This window comes from Arachis hypogaea, chromosome 3 (genome assembly GCF_003086295.3).
Source record: "Arachis hypogaea cultivar Tifrunner chromosome 3, arahy.Tifrunner.gnm2.J5K5, whole genome shotgun sequence".
In the NCBI taxonomy this organism is placed as follows: Eukaryota; Viridiplantae; Streptophyta; class Magnoliopsida; order Fabales; family Fabaceae; genus Arachis; species Arachis hypogaea.
In genome coordinates this window covers 75171797-75181793 of record NC_092038.1, presented here as the reverse complement: position 1 = coordinate 75181793, position 9997 = coordinate 75171797, and positions in this window count along the sequence as shown.

Sequence of the window (9997 nt, the reverse complement as noted above, 5' to 3'; positions counted from 1 at the left end):
TGCTATTTAGATGAATAAATGTGAGTTTATGTGATGAAATCCACTCAAATCAAACCAAAATATATCGTAAAATATGAATTCATCATGTCCCAAACTTGATGTCTTTCCTTTCTATGAAAGGTTTTCAAGTATATGAGCATATATAATATAGTAATTGTTCAAGAAGTTTAACCTGAAATATTTATACCTCGTTTAATTTTTATGATTCAAAGTTCTCCGTATCCTACTTCTCTTTTCTTCGTTGACCTTTTAATGTTATGTATTTTTTGTAAGCAGTTTTTCCCGGACCTTTCGATATCGCTACAAAGTGAACTTGGATATGGACTAGAGCAATAAGAGTAATTCATGTTTTTGATTGACAAATTTATTATGTTAAAACATAATTTAGATCTCAAATGTTAATAATGGTTATATTATAATTAGTCTCCAAAAAATATTATACTTCTTACTTTTTTTAGAAAGTTGATCGGCCCGTTGTAGATTTTCTTAGATGAGGAGGTTGAAGGAGAGTTTTCTTCCTAACAACTTTGAAAATCAGACCATTAAGACAATTTATAAGAACACTCCAATACTTAAATTAATAAATGTCTCAGGTAAATTGTATATGAATTTGCTTACCATCCTTCTTCTCTTGCCTTTTCCCTTTATAATTCTTGAATACGTTACTTGATAATGTAACCGTTCTTCCGACTTAATGCCATAATTATGTAACATAATTATTTATTGGTGTTTAGCACTTGTTTGGATGTCATTAAATTATTAAGTTGATAAAAAAATATATTTTTCAATAAAAAATATTTTATTTTTTAGCATGTTTGATAAATTTTTAGTAGTAAAAATAAAAATACTAAAAAAAATATTTTTTTGAGAAGTTATAATTTATATTTTTTTAAAGATTTTTTTAAAAAAATATTTTTTATATAATAAATAAATAAAAAATAATTTTATATTGTTATACTCAAATATAATTAAAAAATCTTTTTGCATAAAATATCTAAATATAAAATTATTTTTATTTTTTTATAAAATTTAAAAAAATAACGCAATTTTTTTTTTAAAATTCACCCAAACAAGTCGTTAATCTCTTTTATTTTGTTTCTCAAGTATTCAATCGCTTTTATTATGAACTTATTATATATTGTTGATTTGTTATTCCGAGATAGAACTTTTTTGAAGATCTTGGGTCTCGTTCGGAACTAAAACATTAGATTGAATTTATAAAAAAAATAAATTTAATTGAATTTTTTTATTTAATATTACTTAATATTTGTAATATAAAATCCGTATGTTAGAAGAAACCACCAATATAGATGGTTAATATTAGGATTTTTTATTTTTTATGGACTAATTTTTATATTTTATCAAGATATTTTATTTACTCATTTCACTAAGACGTAGAATAAAAAACAATAATAATAAATTTTTGTTTTGTCGATTTTTTAGCAAATCAATGGTGGTTCGATATTTAGTGGTCTGAGAGCGAAACCAACTCCTCTATGCGAGTACCAGTTTCTAGAAGTGTATCAAAACGTTTCTGATTAGACAAATATTGAAAAATAAAAAATAAAATAAATCTGTAAATTAATAAATAGGACTTAGAAAATAAAGTTTTGAACGCTAAATAGATAGCAAATGAAAGGGTTTGTAATTAAATTAAAAGAAAACAATAAAATGCTTTCGATTGGATTAAAGAACTTCAATATGAAAGATTTAAACGCAGAAGAATAAATTGATCAGTGAAAATAAAGAACACTTGGTAAATAAAATGAATTGAAATGTTAAGTTTACAGTAAAATAAATTAAAAGAAAGAAGAAGATGGAAGAAATCCTACAGAATATGTAACTCAATTGCAAACTCAAGAATTTGCTGAGATGTGAGAGTGCTAGAGTATTTTTTCTGAGTAAAAGTTCCAACCCTTATTCCCTAACACTTCACAGTATTTATATGCTATCTTACATAATTAAATAAAAAATTACAAATTTAAAATACAATCACTCTTGGTAACCGTTCCCACTGCGTGATTGTAGATATTCCCCATGTTTTCCTCGTGTGATAAAAGCCACAAACTTTTCGGCTTCCACAACTACTCGATCAGCTTTTTCGAAAACCTTACTCAATTTCTCGAATCAAGTCTTCTACTCGATTTAACTTATTCGATTAATAAAACAATCGAAATCCAATCAGCGCTAAATACTTTCAACCTCATACTCACGCGCGTGTCTTCTCGGGAAACTGCACTTTACTTTTCTGATTCAACTCATTTAGATCGAAAATATTTTCCGATCAACAAATTTTCCCCTTGGATTAATGTGGTTGCTTTTGATAATATTATCGATAAATAAAGCACTTAATCCAAATGACATCAATCAGTTTTTTTAAATCAGTAATAATTGTCATTTAAACCCCATTACCACTTCATCTTCCTCGTGAAGTTACCCCCATTCACTTCAACAGTAGCGGCTATAGTGATACTTTAGATTTCTTACTCTCTCCTTTGTCCAAATCTCTTGAACATCACCATTCTCTAAGTTTCCTTACACTGAGAAACTCTCCTCCAACTTTATTCTCTCTTTCTGATAATGGCTGGCTCTTCTTCCCAGACTACCGCCCAAAACAAGGGTAAAGGTCATGAGATAGCACTACCATCACTGCCAGCTCTTCACATTCTCAATCAAGTCCATGATGAAGTCATTGACGATCCCCACTTGCAACCTAATGATACTAGAATCCTAATTCCTTTTACAATTGGTATTGATACGCATTGCTTTCTCGAACCGATTGAATCTCTGGAGAAAGCGAATAAGAAACTCTCTTTCTTTCTAAGCGCTGGAGAAGAAGACTTATTGATAAACCTAGCCTTTAATATCTCCCATTTCATCAATCAAAAGTCCTTCAGGAACAATCCAAAGATTAACCCTCGGGGATACGATTTTACAGCTTGGTATCCCCGTCTTGAACCCACTAAAAGCGCCAACTGGAAAGCTTTAGGAATTCATGAATTACTAAGGCTCTCCCACTTCTCGCTTACCACTTACCCTTGTATGATTGGGGCTGTGACCTGTTTTTGGAATAGAACAACCAACAACTTCCACCTCCCATGTGGAATGATCGGAATGTCTCTTCTGGACGTGGCTGCTATTACTGGGCTCCCAATCAATTTTCCAGACTGTACTCCTGACATACAATCAAAATGTCACTACAATGTGGTTTTAACCAATTCTTACAATGACTTTATCGCCCACAACATGGGCGCAGAAGGTATGCAAATCACTAATAATGAACATGTTGCCTTCCTGTTCTATTAGTTAAATGCCGTCTTATTCTGTTCTCGAAGTGTCCAAATGTCAAAATTTTACCTTCCTTTAGGTATTCTTCTTTACGAAGGAAAAACCCTCAATTTGGCCAAGCTTCTTTTAGGACATATTTTTGAAGAACTTGGTCAATTTATTTGTGACCTTCGAGACAACAAGATCATCAGCACAGGGGTCCCCTATGGCTTCTTCAATTATGGCTTAATGCCGTTTTCAAAAATTTCATGACAATCTGAAAGTGGCAATATTGATAAGCAATAGATTGATGGCTTTCGATTATCTGAATTCAAACCCAATTTTCCAAACACCGAATCAGATGAAGATAGATTTTGGGCTGTCTTCTCTCTTTTCCATACTTGTAAAGATTTTGATAATGACCAACTCAAATTTACCCCTTTCTTGCGTCGCAATAGTGGCCCTGCTTGGCTGGAGCGTTTACTCTTCCCTGGTACTAATGAAGAGAACGAACTTACAAATCGAAGTTGGGCAAATATGTTGGTTGTACAAGTAATACCAATAGGACTATCTTTGCATGAGAAAGAAAGATTCAAAATAACCTTATATGCCCCATATTTGACAGCCAGACAATTGGGATTTTCTAAAGCCATTCCAATGCCGCAACCTCGAAATGATGATCCTTTCTACCACATTGCTTTAACTACTCGAGAAGATTTTAATTCTTGCCTCTTAAAGAAACAACAACGCATGGACTGACGAGAGAATTTCTGCCAGTAAAAAAATTCACAAATATAATCGCGTTGTAAGTATAGTTTCTAAACCAACAGAGAATCCTTTTGTACAAAAGTTTGGTTGTCACAAGTAACAAAATCCAATAAAATTTATAATCGAAGTATTTAAACCTCGGGTCGTCTTCTCAAGGAATTGTAGGGAGGTGTGATTTATTATTGGTTACAGAAAAAAGGTATATTTTTGGGTTTTTGAAATAAGGAACATGTAATATAAATGGCAAGGAAGTAAATTAATTATCATGAATACCAGTGCAAGGTATAAGAACTGGAAATCCTATCCTAGTTATCCTTATCAGGTGAGATGAGAATTGGATTTCGCTCCCACTTAGTTAACCATTACAAAATAAAGAAAAGTCAAATGGACTAATCAACTTGATTCTTCAAGTCCTAGTCAACTCCTATTGAAAGAGTAGCTTTAGAGAGATCCAAATCAATCAGCAATTTCTAATTTTCAATCAACCGCTGAGTTTGACAACTCAAGTGTTACCAATTACTTAACCAAAGCAAAGGGGGAAAATCTAAATTAAATTAAAAGCATTAATAACATAAATTTGAAGAAAGCAATCTTTAGATCTGAAATACCTCAATTTATATTAAATAAGAAAATCAATTCTAACATGGAAAGTTCATAAGCCAAACTGAAAAGATAAATAACAATTAAAGTAATAGAATAAATAAAGTAGAAAATAAATTAAAGGAACATTGATCCTGGAATAAAGAAGAAATAGCCTAAAACTAATAGAAATCCTAAATCCTAAAAACTAAGAGAGAGGAGAGAGCCTCTCTGTCTAGAAAACTACATCTAAAACCTAAATTGTGAATATGAATGTTGTATTCTTGTTGTATGAATTATTCTATTCTTGTTGTATGAATTGTTCTATTATTGTTGTATGAATTGTTCTCCCATGAATGGATGCATTCCCCCACTTTATAGCCTCTAATTTGTATTTTATGGGCTTGGATTTGGACCGAAAAAGGGTCTAGAAATCACTGGGGGCGACTTCTGCAATTTTCTGCACGTGTGGTCCGTCACGCGTTCGCGTGGGTCACGCGTCCGTGTCATCTGGAGTTTTTTCTCTTCCACGCGTCCGCGTCAGTCACGCGTCCATGTCAGTTGTGTTTCGCGCTAGTCACACGTCCGCGTCATTCACGCGTTCGCGTCGATGCCATTTTGCACAAGGCACGCGGTCGCGTCGTCCATGCGTTCGCGTCGTCCATTTTGCGTGTTTCCTTTCTATCCTCTAAGCCATTCCTGCCCTATAAAGCCTGAAAATACTCAACACACAGATCATGACATCGAATGGTAATAAAGGATAATTAAATTTAACATTTTTAAGGCATAGGAAACATATTTTCACATATATCATAAAATAAGGAAGGAATTGTAAAACCATGCAATTCGTATGAATAAGTGGGTGAAGAATTGATAAAATCACTCAATTGAGCACAAGATAAATCATAAAATAGTGGTTTATCAACCTCCCCACACATAAACATTAGCATGTCCTCATGCTAAATCCAAGAGAAAAGAATGAAGGTAAAATGGTGGAATCTTGTGCAATGCAATCTATTCTAAATGAAAGCTACCTAAATGAGTTATGCAATTCTACTTACTATTCACTTATATATATAAAGCTTACATATGGTTGAATTGATTCATATTTTCAAGGAATCATATATGTACAATTAAAGCCAAATCATATTAAAGCACAGTCACAATTGAGTTGAGTTAAGATAGTTCACAAACTTGCAAGACAATTAATAATTAAACATGGATATATGGGAATGAGCTATTGAACCCTCACTGGATTTGTGTTTACTCTCCAATCACTCAGTGTTTGGGGTTAGTCACTCTATTCTTTTCTAGTCATGCTTTCTAAAACTTTGTTCTTTATCTAACCAATCAACAAATATCTAATGTATACATACAAACATCATGAGATCTTTTTCAAGGTTGTAATGGGGCTCAGGTAATGGTGAGGGTGTATATATAAGGCTAAGTGAGCTAATAAAGTGAATCATTGACTAGTCTAAGATCTCACCTAACATATACATACTCTATTTTAAAAATCTTGCCTAGCTACCCAAATTTTCCCACTTGTGTTACATACTCATGCGCCACTTATATTTTTGATTTTAACCCATGTGCATTGATTCTTCTATTTTGCATTGGGGTACTGTTGTCCCCTTATTTAATTACTTAATAATAAATATTTTTTTCATATATAAAAACAATATATCAATGCACATGGTGTTTTAATTATTTTGATTTCACATGAGTACGCTCCCAAATTTCAAATAATTTTATCAATTAATACTTTTTTCCTATCATCCTATGTTCCCATAAATGTCCCCACACTTACTTGATACACAATTTATATCTTAAGCTAACCAAGGATTCAACTTGGAATTTTTAATTTATTTTTCTGCTTCAAGGCTAGAAATGTGGTTATAGAACAGAAAGGGATTAAAAGGCTCAAGGGGGCTAACAAGGGTGACATAAAAGGTAGGTTTATTTGGGATAAGTGAGTAACAAAAATTTTAAATAATGCCTCAATCATATGTAGGTATGTATCTACATTCTATATTGGACATATAAACTAAAACAAAGTAAAGATTTAAAGCATAGAAAAGAAGTGTGAAACACACAGGAATGAAATTTATGGTTGAATGTAACCATACAATTAAGCTCAAAACTCACGGGTTGTGTATTCTTTGGCTCAGAAACCATATATCAGTTATGTATGTCATGCAAGTAGAAATTAAGAGTTTCCATTCAACTCAATGTGAATCCTAGAATGGCTCTTATAAAAATAGGTATTTTCCTTGAAAAATATTGTCAACTAACCAACATGTATTGCTATATATATACAAGGTGTGTGGATTGTTCTGATTCTGTTACACTAAAGCTTCTAGTTTACTCTTTTATTTTCAATTAAACCAACTTATCATATGCTAAAAGGGTAAACTAAACTAATTAATCCACATATTCTATAACTAATAAGCTAAAAGTGCAAATTAAGCTAAATATCTAAGATGTATATAGCCCAAAGTGCAAAATGCAAAAATAAAATAAAAATACAGCAAAAGCAAAAGAAAAATGTGCAAGTACTAAAAGACAAAATAAGATAAGATAAAATAAAATAAAATAAAATACAGAAAAATAAACAAAATAAGATAGAAGAGTCTATAGTGGTTCACCAAAAAGATTCGCCAGAGATGGCGACCTCCCCACACTTAAATTATAGCATCGTCCTCGATGCTCAATCAAGCTGGGTGTGAAGAAGTGTCATCTTCGGAAGGATGTACTGCCAGTGTCTCGGTGGTAAACTGAGGGTCTGCAGTCTCTATGAGTGTCGGAGGAGCTGCCTGCTGAAGCGGGGGCTCTGTCTGAAGGGGAACCTCTGGATCTGCAGGATGTATCTGATGTGGCTCCTTATGATGTGGTGCATCCTGCTCAGGTCCTCCCTGCTCAGTCTCTGCACATGCCTCCTCCTCATGATCGTCCGCCTCCTCCTCAGATGGCTCTGATGGTGTGTCAGGTTCGGAGGGGATGTCATGGTGGCCGGACCGGATCATCAATTTCAAATGCTCATAGTGGCGCTTGCTGTGACGCTCGGTCCTCTCGTATCGCCGCTGGTTGCAGCGCTCCATCTGGTCTAGGCGCTTGAATAGGTGGTGCAAAAGGTGGTAGACAGGCTCTAAAGCAGGTGGAGTTGCAGTGGTGGTAGCTGGGGCAGTAGATGTTGAAGGGACAGCAGAAGATGTAGCTACCTCAGTGGAGGCAGTGAGGAAAGGCGGCCTGAAGCCCAAAGCTTGGAAATTCCTACTATGAGGGATAATTTTCTTGCAGTCGGCGGAAGTTGGCTTCTCATCTGCGAGGTCCCAGGGCACCTCAGCTCGGCGGCCTAGCTGAGTGATCAAATATGGGAAGGGCAGAGTGCCTCTGACATGGACCCTGGCCATGTAATACCGGATGAAGCGGGGAAGATAAAGGTCATTACCCTCCATCACACGCCAGATGAGGGTGATCATGGCAACTAACACCTCGGTCTCATGAGTGCTTGGCATCAAGTAGTTACTCAGAATCTGTTGCCAAAGCCGAGCCTCATCATTCAGATAGATAAGCTTTATTCCCTTTGGCACCACTGTGGACTTGCCCATGACCCATGGGACAGTAGGATCAGATTTATAGTCTGCTTTACTGCGTCCCAGTCAAATCTCAGGAATATCATATCCTCTTCAGCCTTTTGGTAACCATCCGGTTGATCTGACTTAGGCTGGAGTTGGAGGATGTCTTCAATAGCATCCTCAATAATCAAGATCTGCTTCCCTCTGAGGTGCACTGCATCCAGGGAAGTTTTGAAGTAGTTGCAGTAGAATTCTCTGACCCAGGATGCATTGACCTCAGTCAAATTCCTTTCCAGGAAGAACCAACCTCTCCGTTTTATCTGATCTGAGGTGTATTGCTGTAGTTCTTCTGGGATTTTGAGGGTCCTTTCCAGGTATAGGTTCCTAGAAGTGGCAAAAACCGGATACTTAAGCTCACAGTATCTGTTGGCAAACTTGACTTGGTCTGTGGCAGGCAGCAACTGATCTGCCTTTTCCTGCGGGGTAAAATTCTTTTCCCGCCAGGAATCATCATGGAGGATATCTAGGATAGCGGTGGAGAATTCTCCTCGTTTCCGTTTGCCTGTAGTTTCTTTGTCTTTTTCCTTACTTTTGGGATCAGACATCCTGAAAGGAGGAAGTAGCAGGATATAATTGAAGAAACTAAAGCAGTAAAACAGGTAAGCAAATAGGAATATAGAAATAAAAGTATAGAGAGGCAAAATATGAATAAAAGAGGAATAAAAGCATGAAGTGAGTTAAATATATGTAAATTTTGGATGGTATGCGAGTTAAGAGTCTGAGAGTAAAAATCACAATCCAAAATATATAATATGTGGAATTATTGTTAATTAGGAAAAACAGTAATCATGCCTTGAGTTAGAAAGTTAAAGTAGTTAGGTAAAAACCAAAAGAGAAGTTAGAAAGTTAAAATAGTTAGGAGTTAAAAAAGAAGTTAAAATAAGTGGCATGATAATGAGTTTCCTAGTTAACAATGGCGGTTCTGTAACTGTGTAAATGTTGCTCACTCGACATCAAACTTGTAACTGTGTACCTTCTGTAATAGCCTGTCAATGTTGCTCACTCGACATCAACATCTGGGATTTTTGACCAATCAATCCTACCACAACAACAAGGTTAAGAACAGTCCATATCACATGACTCTATTCAATTCATAGGACCCACTCAAACAATTCCAGCCGCTTTTCCACCTATTTCTCATATAACACAGGTGATTGATTCAACAACAAATCCTTTGCAACACTCTCCAGAAGAAACCCATAGACTTGAATCAACTTCACCGAGTGATCAAGCTGCCCTTACCAAAGAGAACCAAGCAATTCCAGACTCTGATTCTGCTTCTAAAGCTGCTGACACCACCAACTCAGATTCTTCTCGATCCAAGGTTTTAGAGACCCCTCTAGATTTGCAACCTGATCCTTCACTCCAAACTCCTCCAAGATCAAGAGCAAGGACATGGAATGTTCCCACCACACCAACTAGTGCTACCTTGGAGGATTTGACTTCTGTTTTGAATAAAATTATCCAAGAAAACAAAGTACCAGTGCCTATACCAGCAATCACAAGACCCGCTACATCAAGGCCTCCAATCGAATTAGATCCTAACATTCAGAAACATCTTCGATCACTCATCAAGCTCTTAGATTATCCACCTACTACATGGGTTAATGACCCAATTCTCAACAAACTTTTGGAAGACTACTTGAATTCCTCTTTTGAATTGCCAACTAACACACCATATTCTACTTCAATCCAAGAACTTAAACAACTTCTTAATGATAGTGTTGCATCTCAGTTCCAACTCC